Consider the following 20,308-nt stretch of genomic DNA (forward strand, 5'->3'; position numbering starts at 1 on the left):
TACCATCCCTAAATCATGTTTAACTTATTTGTTTTGGGTGGATTGTTTCTGTACTATCCTCTTTCCTTTTGAGAAAGTCAGTGAACATATAGGTGTCCTAGTAGGTGCCGATCTCTTTCTTTTTCATTGTCTGCCTTTTTTTCTTTTTTCATTTCACTACCTTATTTTAATTGAAAGAACCTTTGAATACACATTTTCTAAGGGCAGTCACAACACTTTCTACCAAGAAAAGTTGTAGACATTCAATGTAAGTGAGAAATTCTAGAGACCCGTTTTGAAATACCACATCTTAATAGAATATTGCCATATATTTGTTCATCATATTTGCTTGTCATTTTTTGTTGTCTAAAAAAAAACTTATATAAAGTACATGGCCACAGAGACTGAGCTGATCATCTCCAGGTCTCAACAAAACATGGTCACTTGCCTCTCCACCATTACCTGCTTCTCCTGCAGGCATGGAAGGATAGAGGCAGATAGAGAAATCATGGGTGGACAGAGATAAAACCCTAACATCTGGATGCAGGTCTGGCCTTGGGTGCTTGGGATGGAACCATGCTTTTAAAGCAAGATATTAAGTATGACTTAAGGGACTTTCTGATCAAAACAATGCTATTCCATTATCTAAAGAGTCAGCAAGGTGTAGACCAAAAAAAAGTTAAAGGATTTCTTTGTTAAAGCTGGGCTTCAGAACTGTATCTGCTAGCTAATTGTCAGCTGCCCCTGGGGAAGTCATTTACCTCCAAGATGCGTGGAGTGGAGACAATGATGTCCTTCTTGCTGTCCTATAACATAGGTAACATGCAGCTACATACCTTGCCCCCTATGCCATCCCTACCCCCAGCATTCTTGATTTCCCCTGTTAAAGTCCATTTTTCCTTTAATCCATAGCACTTTCCAGCTTGTAATATAGTATATAAAGTATTTATTATATTTTTTGTAGTTTCCTCCTACCAGAATATAAGACCCATGAAGACAGTGCTATTGTTAAGTTTGTTCACTGATCTACCACCAACACCCAGAACGGTGCCTACATTATAATAGGTGCTCATTACGTGTTTCTTAAATGCATGAATGAATGCCTTATGTGTACCACATACTCAAATGAGATATTGTATGAGTCTGTAAATGTAAATCATTATTTTTTATTAGACAGCTAACTTCTGAAACGAATTCTATAATGTGACTTCCTGCATTAAGTTTGCCAGAACATACTCGGGAAAGATTTGTATAATTCTCTTCGAAAAATTCTAGGGATCCTAGTTCTGGTCCTGTATATTTCTGTCTTCCCTGAACTGACATTGAGCTCTAAAGATCAAAGCAAACTTCCTGCTTTAAATTGTGTTACACTCTACACCAGTGTCTCTCTAGGACTGGGTACTTACAAAAAATTTAGGAAAGTATTTTCTTTCTTTGAGGCAATCAGGAGATTACTTTTTACGTGTAGTGGGATAATTTGTATTTACTGAGATATTTGAGATATTAATTTATGTTTTGCTTTTATTGTTGTCAAAGAAAACATATGGGATGAATTTATGGCTTTTTTCTCTATCCTTCTCCTTTTTCCAGTTCTTAAGAAGGAAGCTAGACCTTTGCCCCTCCTTTCTTTCAGGTGTTAGCTCAAAAAGCAATATCTTCTGGTAAACAGTTTTCCCGCTACAAGTTGTGACAGCCTAAGCTTATTATGGAGGATACACCAGACATTGCAGAGGGGTTGGGAGGAGAGGGTTTCCGCTGGGTTGAGGAAAGACTGAGGGGTGGGAATCGCAAATTGTCTAGGGTTTCATTGGGCATTGCGAGGACTTCGGCTCTTACTTGGAGTTAGAAGGGAAGCTATCAGAGGCTTTTGAGCATGAGTGGTGTACCATGACTTTCATTTTAACAGGATTGCTCTGCATCTTTGTTGAGAATAATCTGAAGGAGGCGGGGGTGTAGCAGGGAGAGGAGTTGGAAGCTACATCAATAATCTTGGCAAAAGATAGTGGTGGGTCCAACCAAAATGGAGGCTGTGGGCTTGGGGAGAAGTGGTCAACTCTTGGCAAAACAGGCCTTTAGGTGCTATTTTTTAGGAAGAATTAAGGATGGAAGTGTTTTCACGCATTCAAACCCTCTTTAGCCTGTACCCTTTCAGCATGTATTCCTGGGACTGGTGGGATTTGAGTGTAGTCTGCAGATGTGAACAGAGCAAAGCTAGCTGGCCCACCCAGACATTGAACCTGTGACCCTGATCTCATTAACTTCAGCCCTAATCAATTTAGCTAAATGCGGGCCATGAAACTACAGAAAGCCATGCCCCATCCCCCTGCCCCTTCCATAGAGTCTTATACAGTCTATGTACTGTCTGCCAACCTCATATAAAATCCTTGAAGTTCCTTTGCCTTTGTTGTTGGAACAGTATTAAATGCCTATCAAGTGGATTTAGAAAATAAAGGAAAGTTTACAGAGAGATCTGCCAGTACAAGAGTAAACCCTGTGCACCCTGAACTCACATATCCATTGTCAAAAAGTCAGTACTTTTATATGGCCATTTTGTTAGTCTTTTTTTAATTGAAAATAATGAAAAATTTCTCAATTTGCTCATTTTTCCACATGGGACCGATTCACCTGGGTACACAATGGTGTCTTCTAACAGGCTTACTCGAGGTAAAGAAATACCATATATTACAGCTCAAATGGTAATAAGAGATGGAGATAACCACCTCTTGAATAATAATTTTTAAACCCTTCTTCACCCACGGCACAACATTCCTTCACAGGAGAATAGTCACGTGGGGAACATGCCAATTATAAGGCAACTGGTTTGTTTTTCTAGCAGACTTGCTTCATTAGGAGTCCCCGAATGTGTTACACGGTCGGTTACAAAGTGTGACAATTTATGGTGCATTCTAGGGATTTCAGGAAAGGGAAAGATCTTGCAAATTATTATCTGTGACAGAATTATAATTTTACAAATGATTAATCTCAATCATCCATCTCTTTTTCCTCTTGGGTTAAGCAGGAAAATTATATCCTGCAAAATTAGCTGTCAAAATGTGAGCCTGTGGTTTTGGAGCATTCGTACATCAGGAAAACGAAAAGAAGATCTTTATTAATGAGCTGGATTAAATAAATAAAAAGGTTATTGCAGGAGACATGCTGCTCTGTTGCTACAATATGTCTCATGATTTCCCAGTAGTCAGATAATATTTACCAAATTGAATCACAATTCGATATGACTATTACTTGTTTCCAGGGATATCCTATCACCTAAATATGATATTTTTATCTATGTTCCCCTTTTGGACTGGGTACCAGTGAAAATGCATGCACTTTTCCTTTGTTATTTAATTACAGTGACGCTAGGTAAATATTTTGATCACAGAAGCATTTGGAAAGTATCTCAGAGTGGGGAACACTTCACATATTATCACCACACCAGTGCTGAAGTCAGCTCAGGGAAGAAGAGAGGATTTAAAAAGAGAATTAAAAATCGAGAACCATCTGAACAAATCAAGAAATCTTAAAATCAGCTATTTCACCAGACATTACCTTGCAACTTCAGTACACTTAACTTTATGTCATCATTCTTCTGACATACACCACCCATTTTTTGACTTGTAATTATCTATGTAAATGGGTCATCCTCCCCTAAGCTAGGCTGCAAATTCAGTTCCTGGAATATAGTACATATTCAGTAAATTAAAAAATAAAAGCTGAAAAAGGAAGGGGATACTGAATAAAGCCGATTATTAGATATAACGGTGGCTCATAGGTTGGGCTGTATAGGTACCTAATAACATGATTAACACCAAAACAATTCACATCATGATACATCTTGTAAAGAGTCAGGGACTGTAAGTTTTCCAAGCACACAAAATAAAGCAAAAAGTGGGGCCTTTTGTAAAGGCTAATGATGCTCAGGGCTGCCGTCATATGCAAAGATGTAGCTGCTTGCCTCCTGAGAGAGAATCTGATTGGATGTTTTTTTTGATGGGTGGCACATTATGTTCAGAGACCGAGACTGTCTTTGCCAATAGTTTATTTAACACAAGTTCATTAAAATGATTTCACAAGCTAATATCATACAGGATAATGACTCAATAAGCCAAGAAATAGATAACATACTCTGAACCCATGATAGATTAATTATCCTATTGTTCCAGGGGAGATGATAGAAATAAAGTCCAAATCCAGTTGAGGTGTACCTTTCCTATGAGTTTCAGTTTCTCGGGAGAGAGGGCTTGGCCAACCAAAAGCTGACATCCAGAGGCAGGGCAAAAATAAAAGTCCCTTGCTGCCAGAGCACATTGCTGGGGGATAGTGGCGCTGGTGTTGTGGGCAGGCTAGACTGCTCCAAGGGTTATCACCCCAGGGGACCGTTGCATGGTTTGTGACACTGCCTATAAGGAACAGATGTCCCTTCTCTTCCTGAGACTGCTGCATAATTTAACACCACTGCCCACCAAAGAGTCACCTTAGCCATGACAGGAGCAAGTGTTTCAAGATCTTCGGCGAACTCGATCAGCAGAGAGTAGCTTTGTCCTGACTGAGACTCTGGGATATTCCTTGCAAACTCACAGTATTTACAGTCCAAATGTCCCCTTGCCATAGTTGCTTCTCCACGTGTTCTTATCCATAAGCCCCCAGGAGGGCCCCCCAGCAGCTGAGTTACTAAGTGCTTAACAAGGACAACAAATGAGAGATGCCAACCGTACACAACTCCATTCTTATGTCAAAACAACTTCTAAAGACAACTTTTCTTTCTTTGTCAAAAACAAGTGGATTAAAACAACATCATTTAAGTCATGAACAAGTGGACTTGAAATCAGATCCAGTCAATACACAACATCCGCTCAGCTCATCTTTTCACAAAAGGCACCATCTCAGTTTGCTGGCTAAATGGCTTGGGTCAGGTGTCCCCTCCAGTGCAGTCTGGGACTGGAAGTTGGTAGTCATGTTGGCCAAAGTACCTGTGCCTTAGAATGGTCTTTTTTAGAGAGGCTGTGCATGTGGCAGATTCCTGGTATCTTGTAGAGCATGTCTCAACATCCATCCTGTTTTAAAGTTATTTATATATATTTATATATATATCTCCTCATTTTTTTTTAACATCTTTATTGGAGTATAATTGCTTCACAGTGGTGTGTTAGTTTCTGGTTTATAACAAAGTGAATCAGCTATACATATACATATATCCCCATATCTCTTCCTTCTTGCATCTCCCTCCCACCCTCCCTATCCCACCCCTCTAGGTGGTCACAAAGCACCGAGCTGATCTCCCTGTGCCATGCAGCTGCTTCCCACTAGCTATCTATTTTGCATTTGGTAGTGTATATATGTCCATGCCACTCTCTCACTTCGTCCCAGCTTACCCTTCCCCGTCCCCGTGTCCTCAAGTCCATTCTCTACATCTGCGTCTTTATTCCTGTCCTGTCCCTAGGTTCTTCAGAAACTTTTTTTTTTTTTTTTTTTTTTTTATATATATGTGCTAGCATACGGGATTTGTTTTTCTCTTTCTGACTTACTTCACTCTGTATGACAGACTCTAGGTCCATCCACCTCACTACAAATAACTCAATTTCATTTCTTTTTATGGCTGAGAAATATTCCATTGTATATATGTGCCACATCTTCTTTATTCATTCATCTGTCGATGGACACTTAGGTTGCTTCCATGTCCTGGCTATTGTAAATAGTGCTGCAGTGAACATTGTGGTACATGACTCTTTTTGAATTATGGTTTTCTCAGGGTATATGCCCAGTAGTGGGATTGCTGGGTCGTATGGTAGTTCTATTTTTAGTTTATTAAGAAACCTCCTTTCTGTTCTCCATAGTGGCTGCATCAATTTACATTCCCACCAACAGTGCAAGAGTGTTCCCTTTTCTCCACACCCTTTCCAGCATTTACTGTTTGTAGATTTTTTGATGATGGCCATTCTGACTGGTGTGAGGTGATACCTCATTGTAGTTCTGATTTGCATTTCTCTAATGATCAGTGATGTTGAGCATTCTTTCATGTGTTTGTTAGCAACCTGTATAACTTCTTTGAAGAAATGGTCTATTTAGGTTTTCTGCCCATTTTTGGATTGGGTTGTTTGTTTTTTGTCTTCTCATTTTTGAGCTCCTGGGTCGCTGATGCACTTCTATGTGACCAGTACTATTTAGCAACATGCTTGGAATACTTTCTTTGTCCAATGCACGTTTGTTGCATTGATACAATATTTATATTCCTCTCCCTTTCTTTTCTGCCTTTTTACCTTTCTTCCCTTCCTCTCTCTTTCCCTTCTTTCCTCCCTTCCCTTCCTCTGTTCTTTCCATTTTTCTTTCCTTCCACTACATATAAGGACCTACTATATCAGAGACTATGCATAGTAATATCAAAATTCAAAAGATACACTTACTACTGTCAAGATGCTCACACTGTAGTGGGGAAAAGAAATCTGTAGTAGGATGTCATGTTAAAAATAGCATGTTTGTTCTCCTGATATTTTGTTCTTCCTCTATCTCATATGGCTTACTAATTCCTTATTACTTCATTGCTTTGGGGATTTTTCTAGGGCAGGACACAGAAGAAGCAGATGTCAGTGTTTCTTCTTGCCTTTTATAAATGCCTGAACCTGTCAAAGAGATGTTGTATGTGTCCCAGGGGGAAAATTGGGAGAGTGTGTTCCTCTGAGAAAACACTAGAAAGGAAGAAGAAGGTCTCCTACAGCTGGGAGGAAGTGTGTGCTTGGGGTCGGAGGCTCCAAGGAGAAGTGGCGATCTGATCTTGCCCCCTCCTTGGCAGCACGCCAGGGAGATGGGGGAATCTCAGAGCAGACAGTTCAGTGCTGCAGCCACGTAAGGCTCCCAGCTTCCCCACAGCGTAAGAGTAACAGAGTCCTTCTACCTGCTGCAGTCCTTTGGACTGGGGCCTTAAGCAGGGCGAGAGTAATCAGTGTTCAGAGAACATGTCTGATCGCTTCTGAGAGATGCCAGGTGCTGGAACCTCCACACAGTAATGGGCAAGGAGCATTTCCCACTGAGGAGTGAGATACGACTTTACACTGGCTGGGTGAGAAGGGGCTTTGGTAAATTTAAAGCAAAGGGAAAAAATGCTATTTATTTCTTATAAGGATAAGTTTGTGAAACCCATTATACATGCAAACATATGGCTATGATATAGTAAACTAATTTCTAATGGCAACAGTTATGACATACTCTGAGACCAATGAAGGAGGTGTGATCACATCTAACTTAGGAAAATGTTTGCTTCAAGTGACTGTCAGCATGAACTTACGGAGTGTGTCTCGGACTTTAGGCATAAAACTAAAGCCACAGACTAGAAAAAAATAAACTCTAGGCCTACATGCTATGGGGTGACAGCTTGACGCATCATCATCATCGAGTCACATTAGCCAGGTGCCAGCTGCCCCTTGAAACTTAAATCAGAAGGCAGTGCTCAGTTCCTCACTGCTCTCCCAAGTAATTTTACTGTTCTGCTAATTCATTTAACCTCTTGCAATCTCATTCAGTTTCCTCTTTTGCGAAATGAAGAAACTTTTTAGAGAAACTTGGGGTATGTTGGACTAGCCTGTAGAAAACTACTTATAATCTATAAAACACCTTGTAAAAGTTACACATTATAAGTAGTTCTACGAGTATAAACAATTTAAAGTGTGTCAGTGTTTGCTCCAACAAAGTAGTTCGGTTCTGTTCTAAAATCTCAAACAGGGAAAAGACTATTTATTTTAAGCATCAAAAAGCATTCTTTGTTTAGTGCTACCTTATTTACACATATATTTATCAATAAATATATGAGGCCAGGCCCTTTGTTAGGTGTTGTAGGGAAGCAAAATTTGCTGTACCGAACGTGACTCTTTTGCATGTGAGGAAGAAACGAAAGACTCAGGAAGTTTTTCTTTTCACCTCCCTCTTAACTACCTAGAAGAATTTAGATAGGGGGCTAATCCAGGAAAGAGAACTATCACCAGAAATATCTATAGTATAATATGAACTTGAGGTGGTAGACAGGGAGGAACCTATCAAAGTCTGTTTGCTAAAATTCCTCTCTATGTCCCATTCTTTCTACATGGCCCAGCAAATATTTCTTTCCCAAAAATTTGCTCTTTTTTCATCTTGCTGTGAATTGCCTTCCTTCCCTTTGAAGTCCCAGACCCCTGCCCCCTTCTCCTTAGCCCAAAATGACATGTATACCTCACTTTGCCTGACTGTCTTTGGAACCTCCCATGTTGATGCAGATTCCCCATATGCATGTAATTAAATTTGTTTTCTTTTTTTTTTCATCCTGTTAATCTGTCTCATGTCAGTTTAATTAGTAGGCCATCCAGAAGAACCTAGAAGGGTAGAGGAAAATACTTTTCTTTGCCAACAGTGTTTTGTGTACAGTGGTGAATATTAGACAAGATGCTTGCCCAAAAGAGATTAAGGTCTAGTAGGAGAGGCTAGTGTTACACAAGTTTGCCAAATTGTGGGAAATGCCACCAAGATCAAGAACAGAGTGTTTTAAGAGAAAGTAAGAGGAGTGAACTATACAAGAGTGAGCCTAGGAAACACTTTATGAGAAAGTGAGGGATGAGTCCTGAATGATGAATAGGAGCCAGGCAATGAGAGAGAGAAAGATAGATCGAGGGTGGGCGGGGGAGCTTTCCTGGTAACGGCATAACATGGGTAAACATCACTGAGGCAAGAACATTCTTGGTGCCCTAAAATAACAGAGAAATAGTGCACACGTTGGTTTTTTTGTTGTTGCTTTTTGGCGGGTTTTTGGTGCACACATTGTTCTTAAATGCCTCTTTTACTGAGTCATTTTTATGAGCATTAACATTTTAAGAAACTTCCTGGTGGTATTCAAAACATGGCTGCATTGAAGTTTTCAAAATTAGCAAGGGACATGCAAAATAAAGGGGAAGGGAGGTACATATTCTATATGGATTAATTCTAAAATTCTGTATATGCAGTACATATGAAACTTAATGTTACATTATAGTTTGCATGGAAATTAAGCTGATTTTAGTAACTTTTATCTCCCTCTGGTAACATTTAATGTAGTTTTTACTGCCGATAAACATACAACTGTCTATATTTCTTTTTCTTTCTCATAAAAAACAAAGCATTGATATTGTTTACAAGACCTATTTTCCACAGTTGATTAGCTCACTAGGCTTAATAATTCACATGTTGGACTGTAACTTATAACTTAGTGTCTCCATTGTCCCAATGAATGAAATGTCATTGATTCTCACTACATTACAATGAATGATAGTAAAATCAAAATTTACATTATGTACTGTTTGTGATTCAGAATTATTTCTGATCTAATTAGACAGACGTCATCTCCAAAGCAATACAGACTCAAACACAAACTTGTTATCAGTTGACACAAAGCCTTTTTCCAAAGTGATTAGATGCTGCCAAGCAGAATCAGCTCTCCCGTGCATAAAGTATCATACGTTTTATTACCTTCATTAATGTTTCTAACCATCACCATGAAACGCTGCTCCACCACCGGTCTCTTCCTATTTGTGCAGCCTTCTGAATGCATACTTACAGGCAGTTTCTTTTATGGAATTTTGCTCAAAATTTCTTTCCACTCAGCTTCGATTACAATTATTGAAGTCATGCTATAAAAGATATCCCTAAGGCTCGTTGCAATTGTTGTATGGGTTAACTCTATTTTCCATACTGGAGAAATTTGAGTGCCAGAATAATGTAGTATTAGATTATAACCCGAAGTATAAAATGTATATATAAAATATAATGTATATATATATATCAATGCTGATATAAATAAATTATTGAATAAATAAAAACATAAGTGGCGAAAAAAGGACAAATCTTCATTAGAAAAGAATCTCAAAGATTATTTCAACAAAACAAAATGAAACAAAAGCTCCAGGAGGGTGCAGCTTAACTCTCCTCCCCTTAAATTTGGACTGGACTTACCTGCTTCCTAAGAAGACAGTAATTAAAAGGGAACAATAAAATAAATAAATAAATAAAAGGGAACAATAGTAACTTTTTTTTTTAAACAACTTTATTGAAGTATAATTGCTTTACAATGGTGTGTTAGTTTCTGCTTTATAACAAAGTGAATCAGCTATACATATACATATATCCCCATATCTCCTCCCTCTTGTGTCTCCCTCCCACCCTCTCTATCCCACCCCTCTAGGTTGTCACAAAGCACCGAGCTGATCTCCCTGTGCTATGCGGCTGCTTCCCACTAGCTACCTATTTTACATTTGGTAGTGTATATATGTCAATGCTACTCTCTCACTTTGTCCCAGCTTACCCTTCCCCCTCCCCATGTCCTCAAGTCCATTCTCTACAGGCATCTTTCCACTGTGGAATTCTTCCCCAAACCCATGACCCTGGTCTAATCATGGGAAGAACCACGAGAGAAAGCCAATTTAAGGGGCATTCTACCAAATGAATGGATCTCAAAAGACCAGTATTATCCAGACTGTCAAAGTCATGAAAAATAAGGAAGGACTGAGAAGCTCCCAGACCAGAGGAGACAGACATGACAATGAAATGTGAGGGGGTGTCCGGGGTGCGATCTTGGAAGAGAAAAAGGGCATTCGTGGTAAAACCGGAATCATCTCTGTAAAGGCTGGGGTTTAGTTAATAGTAGTGTATCAGTGTTGACTTCCTGGTTTTGACAAACATCCTGCAATTACGTAAGATGGTAACATGGGGGACACTGCGTAAAACATGTCCGGAGACACTGTAATATCTTGGCAAATTCTTGGTAAATCTTAAATTATTCTAAAATCAAAAAAGTTTTGAAAGCAAAGAAAAAAGTTAATGTTATTTTACTCCTGTCAGATTCTTTATTCATGAAAGACATTACAAGAGTATATTAACAACAACAAACATATTTTGGCTGCTTATGTTGTGCCAGGTGCTGTGCTATGTATGTCATCCTGCTTAATGCTTACAGTGTACAGATGAGGCAAATACTGTGATTATTCCCATTTCACAGATGAGGAGACACCCCAGATCCCACAGCTAGTAAATGCTACAAAGCTATCACAGGCCTTAGAGTCACCAAAGAGAGAGACAAAACTATTTTCAGTAGCTTTCTAGAATTAGATATTGAGGCTCTGAAGTGTTTAATTTATTGAGAATTGGCAAACTTTTCCTTAGACAGGATATTCAGTTATCAAGAACAATTCATTTTCTAAATTACTGTGTGTGTGTGTGTGTGTGCATGTGCACACGTGTGCTGTAAAAGTAAAGTGCATTGTGCCTGTGATTTTTGTAGTTCTCCACTAACAGACACTTGATTTCTAAAAGGCAGGAACACTGGCGACTGTGTGTTCTCTGCAGTGAGTAATTCACCCCGGGTCCCAGTCCTGGGGCTGATCTCTGCCCAGAGAGGGGCTCTTTGTGTGCTAGTGCCTGGCTGAATGAATGTACTGCTCCACGAAGGCTGGTCCAAATCAATCACTCCTGAAGCTGAAAATTTACATTTGAAAAAGCCTCTTCCCAAGTACCTTGGACACAACTACCAAAAGATGGAAAAACAGTGAAATTCCTAGTTTGATTGTTGCTGTGGTGGTGCTGGTGATGGCAGTGGTGGTTTTTCTTTATTTTTAATTTTTTGTTACATGAATCTAAATAGTCGATTTAATCATTTTCATCCTGAACTGATCCAATCAATTAATTATGGTATCTTTGTGGAAGAACCTCTAGAGAGGAAACCAAATAAATTTGGAAGAGAGAGGGAGAGAGAGGTGCAAGGGTGAGTAATGGGAAGATAAACAGATAAAACCATATTCACACCTAATATGTTCCGGTCCCAGGTTCCCTCCAGCTCACATCTTTATTAAGTAGCTTCCACAGCTTCTGAATGTGGCCAGTGAGTGTTTTTTGCCGGATTCAATATAAATATAAGACGACTCTTCAAATGTGACCCTGCTGTTTGTCTCACCTGCCTGTAGTAGCTATTTACATAGCATTTAGGAAAACAGAAAGCTCAGCTGCTTGTTTCCAGTAACCATATTAGGGGAAAAGAAAGTTAATGAAGGACACTGCAAAGGAGTACGGTGTGTTTAATAAAACACTTTCCCCAGGAATGGAAGAAAGCCGCTGCATGTGGGATGCGGCAGCTTATCACTAATTCAGAACCTCCCTTCAGCCTCAGACTTTTGTCTTTCTTCTTCCTAGTAGCCTCACTTTCAAGCATGATGGCTTGCTTTGTAGTCTTCTGTGCTCTGGAAGGGAGCTCAGAGGAGACGGAGCAAGAGAGTTCATTAGGGATATTTCCTAGTCACTCAGATCCCAGGGTCTCTGTCTCATCTTTGCAGATCACACTGTTCATGGAGAGTCTTTCTTTATTTTGTTACTTATCCTTGTCCTGCCAGAGCCTACAAAGACCCGGGCTCCTGCATGTAGCCATTCACATCAGTGGAATGTAAGCACCATTCAAAGCCGTCCTGTACTGGTGTGCATTCACTGATTGCAAATCAGCTTATTGTATTTTAAAAATTCCACATTTTCTTGAAAATGCCGCATTTGAAGATGAAAATATTGTTCTAACAGAAGCATATTACATAAAGGGGAAAAAGAGATGAGAGAGAAAGCAGAAAGGGGAAAAGGAACAAAGGAAACAAAGACAAATGCACAAAGAGAATGATCAGGTAGGATTTTGTTTCAAGTCCAGACAGCTGACCTATGAATATCAAGTTTTGTCTGAGGTTTTCATTTACTTCTACGTATTCATTTCTTTTCAGAAACCTCTCCTCAGAGCCAATCAGCAGTACTAAAGTATTGGTCTCTGTCCAGCCTTGAGAAGTCAAACTGAGCCAACATTATTAGCACTTTGCAAAATCAAGAGTCAGGATCGTTCTCCACCAAATAGTCCCTTTTCTCTCTCACCTTTCTGGATGTGGACCCTTCTTTACAGCACATTCCCCTAATTATAAAGTCGGCTTTGAACATATCGCTTTATTCCTAGAAAGCCATCGGCCATTATTGATTTGATCACTGAAATCCATCGTTACAGGTGGGCATTTGCTGTTGTAGCATGTGCCGTCTGTTCAGAGAACATTCGTAATATTATTTAATAGGAGCTGTACATTCTTTTGGAAACTTAGAGGAATGCATCTCATTTTCTACAGAAGAAATAAAACTTCGGAAACGCCAGAGAACAGCTGGATGGAAGGATGTGCGAATCCTCTTATTCAGAAACCTCTGTGTTTTCTTCTCTGCCCAGATGCAGTATTTACTCCACTGAGTCTGTATTAAATCTAATTCTCACTAGACCCAAGCAGATCGTTAGGGCAGGGAAGCTGACCCAGGAGTGTAGAAGCTGGCGATGTATACTTTCCTTCATGAAAAGGACAACTTTCCTAACTTTGAGCAACCCTCTTAAGGCTTCCGTTTTTTTGTCTGAGTGGTTGGTAGAGATCCTCATTCGTGACTTTAGTTAGTATAAGAATGCAAATGTGGAGACTACTTGGCACCCAGAAATAGATACTAGTGTGATTTTTCTCTCTATTTTAGAATCCAAAGAGCACTTATTCAAAGCAGCAGCACTGTGTTTAACTAAGGTTCAGGGACTTTCCTTTGCCCCAGATCACGGAAGCAATACAAAAGAATTTCTTTTCATTGCGCCAGCCTTCCCCGGATTGCATCAGATCCAAAAGTACCCACTGTGTGTCTACCCCCTGGAGTGCATAACGCCAGGGAGCATCACCAACGTAATGTGAATAATGCCCTCGGAGTTTGCAATGTGGTGGTCCTGATGCCCACTACGTGCAAGGAATTGGGATAGGTCCTATGGAAATGAATATGGCACAGTCCTTGACCTCAAATCATTTAGGCTCTAACTAGGAAGACATGCCATATGTACATATAAAATAAAACAATAATCTAAGAGCTAAAGTACAATATGTGAGAATATAATATGTATCACTAGACACTGCGGGGGAGGTTCATTGCCGAATATTTGCATAAACAATAAGTGTTATGCATTCAGATGAAGAGCATGAGCTCAAATTAAATATTGTACCTGGGGGACAATGAGAGCCATCCTCACTTCGGAGACAATGTAACTGTTTCCTATGTGAGCAAACCATGCCCTGGCCACTTGGGCACGCCCGTGGAACACATTGGTGTCACACTTCAGTTTTAATATGCTGATCCATTTTCATTTCAGCTCTGCTGCTTATTCTGTAATTGTTTTCTTTTTATTCACTTGGCCTTTGAAAGCCTGATGTTAGACTCTGAGCTTTAATATTCTGCATTTCCAATTCTGTTAGTTTTCTCTGCAGCCAAATGTGCTTACATTCTTGTTCACCCAGTATTAATAAAAAGGATGTTTGCACAGCAGGGAAGCGTATTCTCATTTATCTCTGACCAGAACTGTGAAGAATGGAATGGCCTGATGGCCATTATCTTAACCCTATGTGACTGCAAACATTTCGAAGTAGTGGGGGAGACAGTTGGACCACGAAACCCACATTAAAGTTTGCTTCTCTCAGCTATAGACTCTGGATTAAGTCCCCAGTCACATTTCTTACAAAGGACTTTTTTTTTTGCTATAAATAAGTATAAGATTATTTTGTGTTCAACAAAATAGAGTCACCTAGCTTGAAAGACTGCAAAACTCATGAGTTCAGAGTTCTCAGCGGGAATTGCTTGGCATATCATTCTCTGAAATTGCTCCCACCCTATTAAAGAGAAACATTAAAGGTCATGACAGTGTTCCTCTGTTGGGATGTCCTAGCCATCTTGTGGAAGGAAGTCAAAGCCATGGAAAGCTGTTTCTGTTATTTCAAGAGTGACAGCATTCTTCTGTTCAGTTTGCTGCAAACAAGATTTAAACTTAAATGAAAGAAGAAGGATGTATGTATCGGTCTAACCCTCAAAGAGAATATAAGCGATTCTAAGACTTTACACTGATAAGAAACTCTTTGAGAGTAGTATAAGAAGCAATCACACACACACCACTGAAGACTAGTAAACATTTCTAAGCAAACTATAATCAACAAAGCACAATCACAAAGAATCTTTAAGTAAATGCTCTCTCCGATGACTATATCCTCACTTATGGAAAAACTTGCCAGTATTTTTGGATAGGCACATGAGATGAGTTAAAAAGTGGCAAAGACCAGATTCTTTCTGTACAATTCCCCCTAAATTAATGGGTTGAGCATGAATGAATCTAAAAACTCATGCTTCTTGGATGTCCACTATTTATTCAACATAGAAGGAGGGAAAAAAGAAAGAAAGAGAGAGAACCTCTGTTCATTGTCTGATATCCATGAGAGACAATGAAGCAATTCGTAAAAAGTCTACATTGAACCCTGAAAATAAAAGTGCTGAGTAATGGGCTTCCCTGGTGGCGGAGTGGTTAAGAATCTGCCTGCCAATGCAGGGGACACGGGTTCGAGCCCTGGTCTGGGAAGATCCCACATGCCGCGGAGCAGCTGGGCCCGTGAGCCACAATTACTGAGCCTGCGCGTCTGGAGCCTGTGCTCCACAACAAGAGAGGCCGTGGTAGTGAGAGGCACACGCACCGCAATGAAGAGTGGCCCCCACTTGCCACAACTAGAGAAAGCCCTCGCACAGAAACAAAGACCCAACACAGCCATAAATAAATAAATAAATAAATAAATAAATAAAAAGAGTCTTTTAAAAAAAAGTGCTGAGTAAAGGAAAGGCTGAAGCATTGTGAACTGGGGGCTATTTGGCAAAGCAGAAATGGAGTGGGAAAGGTCAGAAAATGGCAACATTAGAGGGGAGGCATTCACTGAGGAAAGCTTCTTGAGCAGAGCTTTGAAGCATGGTACTAGAGAGGTACGATCGAAGATTTGACTCAAAGTGTCAGAACAGTTGTCTCTCTGGATCATTTCCAACCCGGAACACGGCTGAAACACCAGATTCTCAAGTTTCTCCTTGGCTGTTGGAGGGGTTACCATCGTGGAGCAGGAACGAGGTGGGGTCTCCTGGGCTCACATGTCCCATAAAGGATCTTGACTCTCCTCCCCTTTGCCAAGGGACCCCAGGCTCCTTTCCTCTTGACTCTGGGTTGATGGATGTCATTCTTATAGGAGGGTTGCACACGCCCCTAAGCCTCCTAAACTTGAATGATATTGTGGCCATTCCACAGTTTCCTGCTCTGAAGACAAATCTAGAGAGAGTTGTTGTAATCCTGGTTAAAATGGTTGAAGTACTAAATCAGGGCAAGGGATTGAAGTCAAAAGGAGAGAAGTGACAGAACAGAAGAAAACCAGCAGACCATGGTTATCTCTGCTACGCTGACGTTCCAAGGCCTGTGATCTCTGCTCAGCCAGTCCATGCTGCTGTCTCACTGGATGCTCGGCAGAGAACAGAACCAAGAAACGCAAAATTTGTTCTTAAAATGCCCTGATGTGACTACAAATAAAATTTCAAATAAATTTTATTGTATTAAACACATTTTTTCCTTTGTTTCATTTTATTAAAAATTAAAAATTTTATTTCATTAACGATTTTTATTAAAATTTTTATTTTATTAAAAATAAGATCTTTAGTCATCTAGACAGCAGCAGAGAAAGTAGATCCTTAATTGTTGGGCCAGTATGGGGATGATTCAAGTGCTTAAAATGCAAGGCAGGTCACGGCAACTACCAGGCATTGTCCTGTCTCTCCTCTCCCTGTTTCTTGGCTCCTAGTTTATGAGGTGAGGCAAGAAATGACCTCTTTCTACATTCTAGGAAGGATTAGAGATTTGGTTGGCTACTCAGCTCAATTAGCTAAATGCCGTGTCTCCAGCATGTGGTGTAGGAATGAGGAAGCTCAGGCTTTCTTGGCTCCTGTAATTCCCTCCAGGCTGCCGGGAGAGCCCTGCCCTGCCCTGGACTCCTGATCTGAAAGACGGGAGGTGAACTTGTCCTGATTCCAGGAGGAAAGGCAAGCTGTGGAGCAGCGCAACGTCAAGACCACGTTCGCCTGGTTTACCCAATGCCGGAGGGAAAAGCTGGTGCCCCCACTGCTTCAGGGAAGGAAGTGTGTTCATCTACTGAGAAGTAGGAGAAAAACCTTACCGGAAAGATCCAAAAAATAACTTCAGAAAAAAAGTGAAAGTAACTGCAGGGCCCACACTATTTAAATACGGAACACCTCAATGACTGGTAGAATCTGAGCATCTTCAGGCCAACCTCACGGAGCTGTTTTTCTCTGAAGATTAAGATTTGATGATGGGAGTTGTGTCTTGATTTCTTGATTTGCTCAAGTACAAAAGAAACTGCACACATGCTTTGAATTCATGTTACTAGTGAATAATGATATGTCTAAACAACAGAAAGTGCTATTAAAATACTTGGGAACCTTCCAAAAAAATTGCCATTGAAGGGACCCCTGAACTTCAGTGAACTGCATCATGAAGAGTCAAGTGTCGTGGACGAAGGGTCGCCCTTAGGAAAGGACACCACACACAAATTTAACTGCACTCACTGTATACATCGCACTCAGATTTGACTGACCTTGAGCAAATTACGGCTCTCTCCATATGCGCCCACAGGAGCACGGAGGTGATAACCCTTAGGAGAACGGGAACTTCTACAATGACCTCTAATTGCAGACATCAAACAAACTGAAACCAATTCCTTCTCTCTCGTTTATTGGGACTCCTGGGGCTTACAAAGGCCCACAAAACACTTCCTCCCACAAATATAACCAATATACTAGTAAATGCACATCACTTACAGTGATAAACAATATTTATAAGTACGTCAATCAAATTATAAAATGAAATACTAGCAGCGCTCCATTTGTTAACTGTCATTTTATCATCAAAGCTACAAAATACAGTCACGGTCCTCAGGTGGCAGCTTGAAGCTGGAAGGTGTCAGGGCGGCCTCAGAAGGTCATCCCTGGCCTGGTGTGCACTGTTTTCCTGGGCTTGGACTTCTGGTATTGGCAGCACGCGGTTCCTCAGTCACTCACACCTGCTGAGGGGTGCGCTCTGCCAAAGCAAGGTCCCCACCCCGGTCTACTGAGAGACAGCCTGTCCGCCTCTGCCACATCCTGTCTCTCCCCCTCGGGGACTCTGGGCAAGGACTCAGAGACCACTGACAGCCTCTACAATTCAGAGTGTCTAGAATGTCCAATTCTAGGGCCTTCCAGAATTGTCTTTCTCTTTTCTGACCAGACTGGGAACTCTATTGAAATCATTTCTACCTTCCACTCATACTTTCTAGACAGAGTGTGCCAACTCTCAAACATGGATTTAGGATTCAGGGGAAGAGAGAGTAGTGGAGTCCTGTTTTATGTCACAATTAAAATTGTACAGGAGGAGATAATTACCGCTAGATGTATTTGGCCTACAGGCTTACCCAGTATTTTAAATGTGAATTAGTTATCTGTGTTTTAAAAAGTGAGAGGATGTCCCATAAAAATCTATGTATGGTTTTTCTTGAAAATCTTGACTATTTGGCAACACCAGGCCTGCCTTCCCACGTGGTGCCAGTCGGCTGGAATAGCTTTGAGTCTTTGCACGGGGCATGCATTCTCCAGGTCACCACGTCTCTGCTGTGCCCCAGTCTGAGTATAACGCTAAGGCTGAGTGATTGGAGCTATGTAGCGCCTTCACCTGAACCATCTTCCTTCATCTGCATTATCTGCCTGGCTTCTACAGAAATTTGGACTGTGATCCCTGCTCTAAGCCATGCTGTCTCCTTTGGATATCACTTACCACTTCCCCTGCTGCCCACGAGAGCTGACCTGGAAATTCTAGTACTGTCTTGGTGCACCTGCTCCACACAACACCTCCCAGTTTGTTGGCCAGAAGGGGCACAATCTTGGGATTACCTTGGTAGTCCTGTGTCTTTTAGTTTCTTAAAATACCCATGAGGAAGTCCTGAGAAGTATACAAGCCATTACTTCCTCATGAAAAAGCTGCCTTTGGGTGGCTAGTAAATTTGGCAACAGCTTCAAATTAATGTCTATGTACCCAAAGACAATGACCAACTGTGAGAAAACTAAGACTCTTGAGCATAAATAGAGGCTCCATAATTCCTCCGGATAAAAAAGGTTGCCCTAAGTTTCATAACTAATTTAAAGTATATGTGACAGAGTTACTCTGACAAAAGCCGTTTCTGAAGTACAGTAGGAGAGTAAGACGTGGCGAGCAGGGCTGATTCCTTTAATAAGGAGTAAGTGCGTGAATGCCCAGAGATGGAAAAGGCCGCCGGGGAAGTACAATGGATAGAGCTGCCATTTCAGCCGGACCGGCGAGCAGGTTCTGAACATATAGAAAGCGAAGGGAGGAGTTTTCTGTATCGAAGTAACAATCTGAAAAATGCACGGAAGCGGGGAAATGTGGGCAGTGTACTTAGAAAGAGAACAGTTCAGTTTGCCTGGAGTGTAGCTGAGGTTCTCATTCTCATGAATCCTCAACTATTTAAAGCTGAAGGTTCCAGGGTCCACCTCCAGAAACCTGTCTTTTAATCATCATTACAAATGGTTTTTTTTGCAAAGGGATCACAGTTCCTACTTAGAGAAAAACTTGCATTGTGTGTTTAGGGGGTAGATGCGGGAGAGAGGCAAGGTCCAGGTTCCAGACAGCCTTGGCTTCAGGCCACGGAATTTATAATTTTTCTGTGGTCAACAAAGAGCTACTTTTCCTGGCAGTTTAATATTTGATAGTGGGATAAGGGAGAAGGATGCCTTAAAGGTGATACCCAAGTTTGGATCCTAGGAGGCACCATTAACAGAAGCAGGAAGCACGAGAGAGATTGGGGATGGTCCTTGGTTCACTTTCTGCCTTTAGGTGTGCTTAGCCTCTGCTTCCTCTGATTGCTTCTAGCACCACTTGCAGTGGAGGAATAGATACGCTTGAGCACTGGTTCCGATCCCTTTGGTCTTAGGCTGATCACACAAATCTTCCAGGAGTCAGTTTTTTGTCTGTGAGATGGAGAAGACAATATGATATCTTTCCTGATCTGTTGAGGATCTAAATTGGGTAATGCATCTGAAAGGCCTTTAGAGGACTGTTCATATGTAAGAAATTCTTTTCCTGGGAGAAAAGCTAATGTTTTAAAGCTCCTAGCATGGCTAAATGAATGCTAGTACAACTATGCCATGGCTTACATGTGTTTGCTGAGTATGCAATGGTAATGCTCATGATAAAATGCTAAGAGGAAAAAAAAATAAACTGGACATAAAATTGAATCTATAGAGTGATTATACTTTTAAAATTACCATATTATATGTGGGAAATATACCTATATTTCAAGAGTTGTTTTCTCTAGTGGTGAGATTGTATTCCCTTTTTTTTCCCTTGATTTTTCTCCCTGTACTTTCAAAATTCTCTTCATGAGCATATATTGCCTTT

The 20,308-nt window shown here is 40.6% G+C and overlaps 1 pseudogene; it reads left to right on the forward strand.

The window, feature by feature from the left end:
• Positions 1-17,162, forward strand: part of LOC118897824 — an 83,858-nt pseudogene extending 66,696 nt beyond the window's left edge.
• The last annotated feature ends 3,146 nt before the right edge of the window (positions 17,163-20,308 follow it).

The sequence above is a fragment of the Balaenoptera musculus genome, chromosome 7 (genome assembly GCF_009873245.2).
Source record: "Balaenoptera musculus isolate JJ_BM4_2016_0621 chromosome 7, mBalMus1.pri.v3, whole genome shotgun sequence".
In the NCBI taxonomy this organism is placed as follows: Eukaryota; Metazoa; Chordata; class Mammalia; order Artiodactyla; family Balaenopteridae; genus Balaenoptera; species Balaenoptera musculus.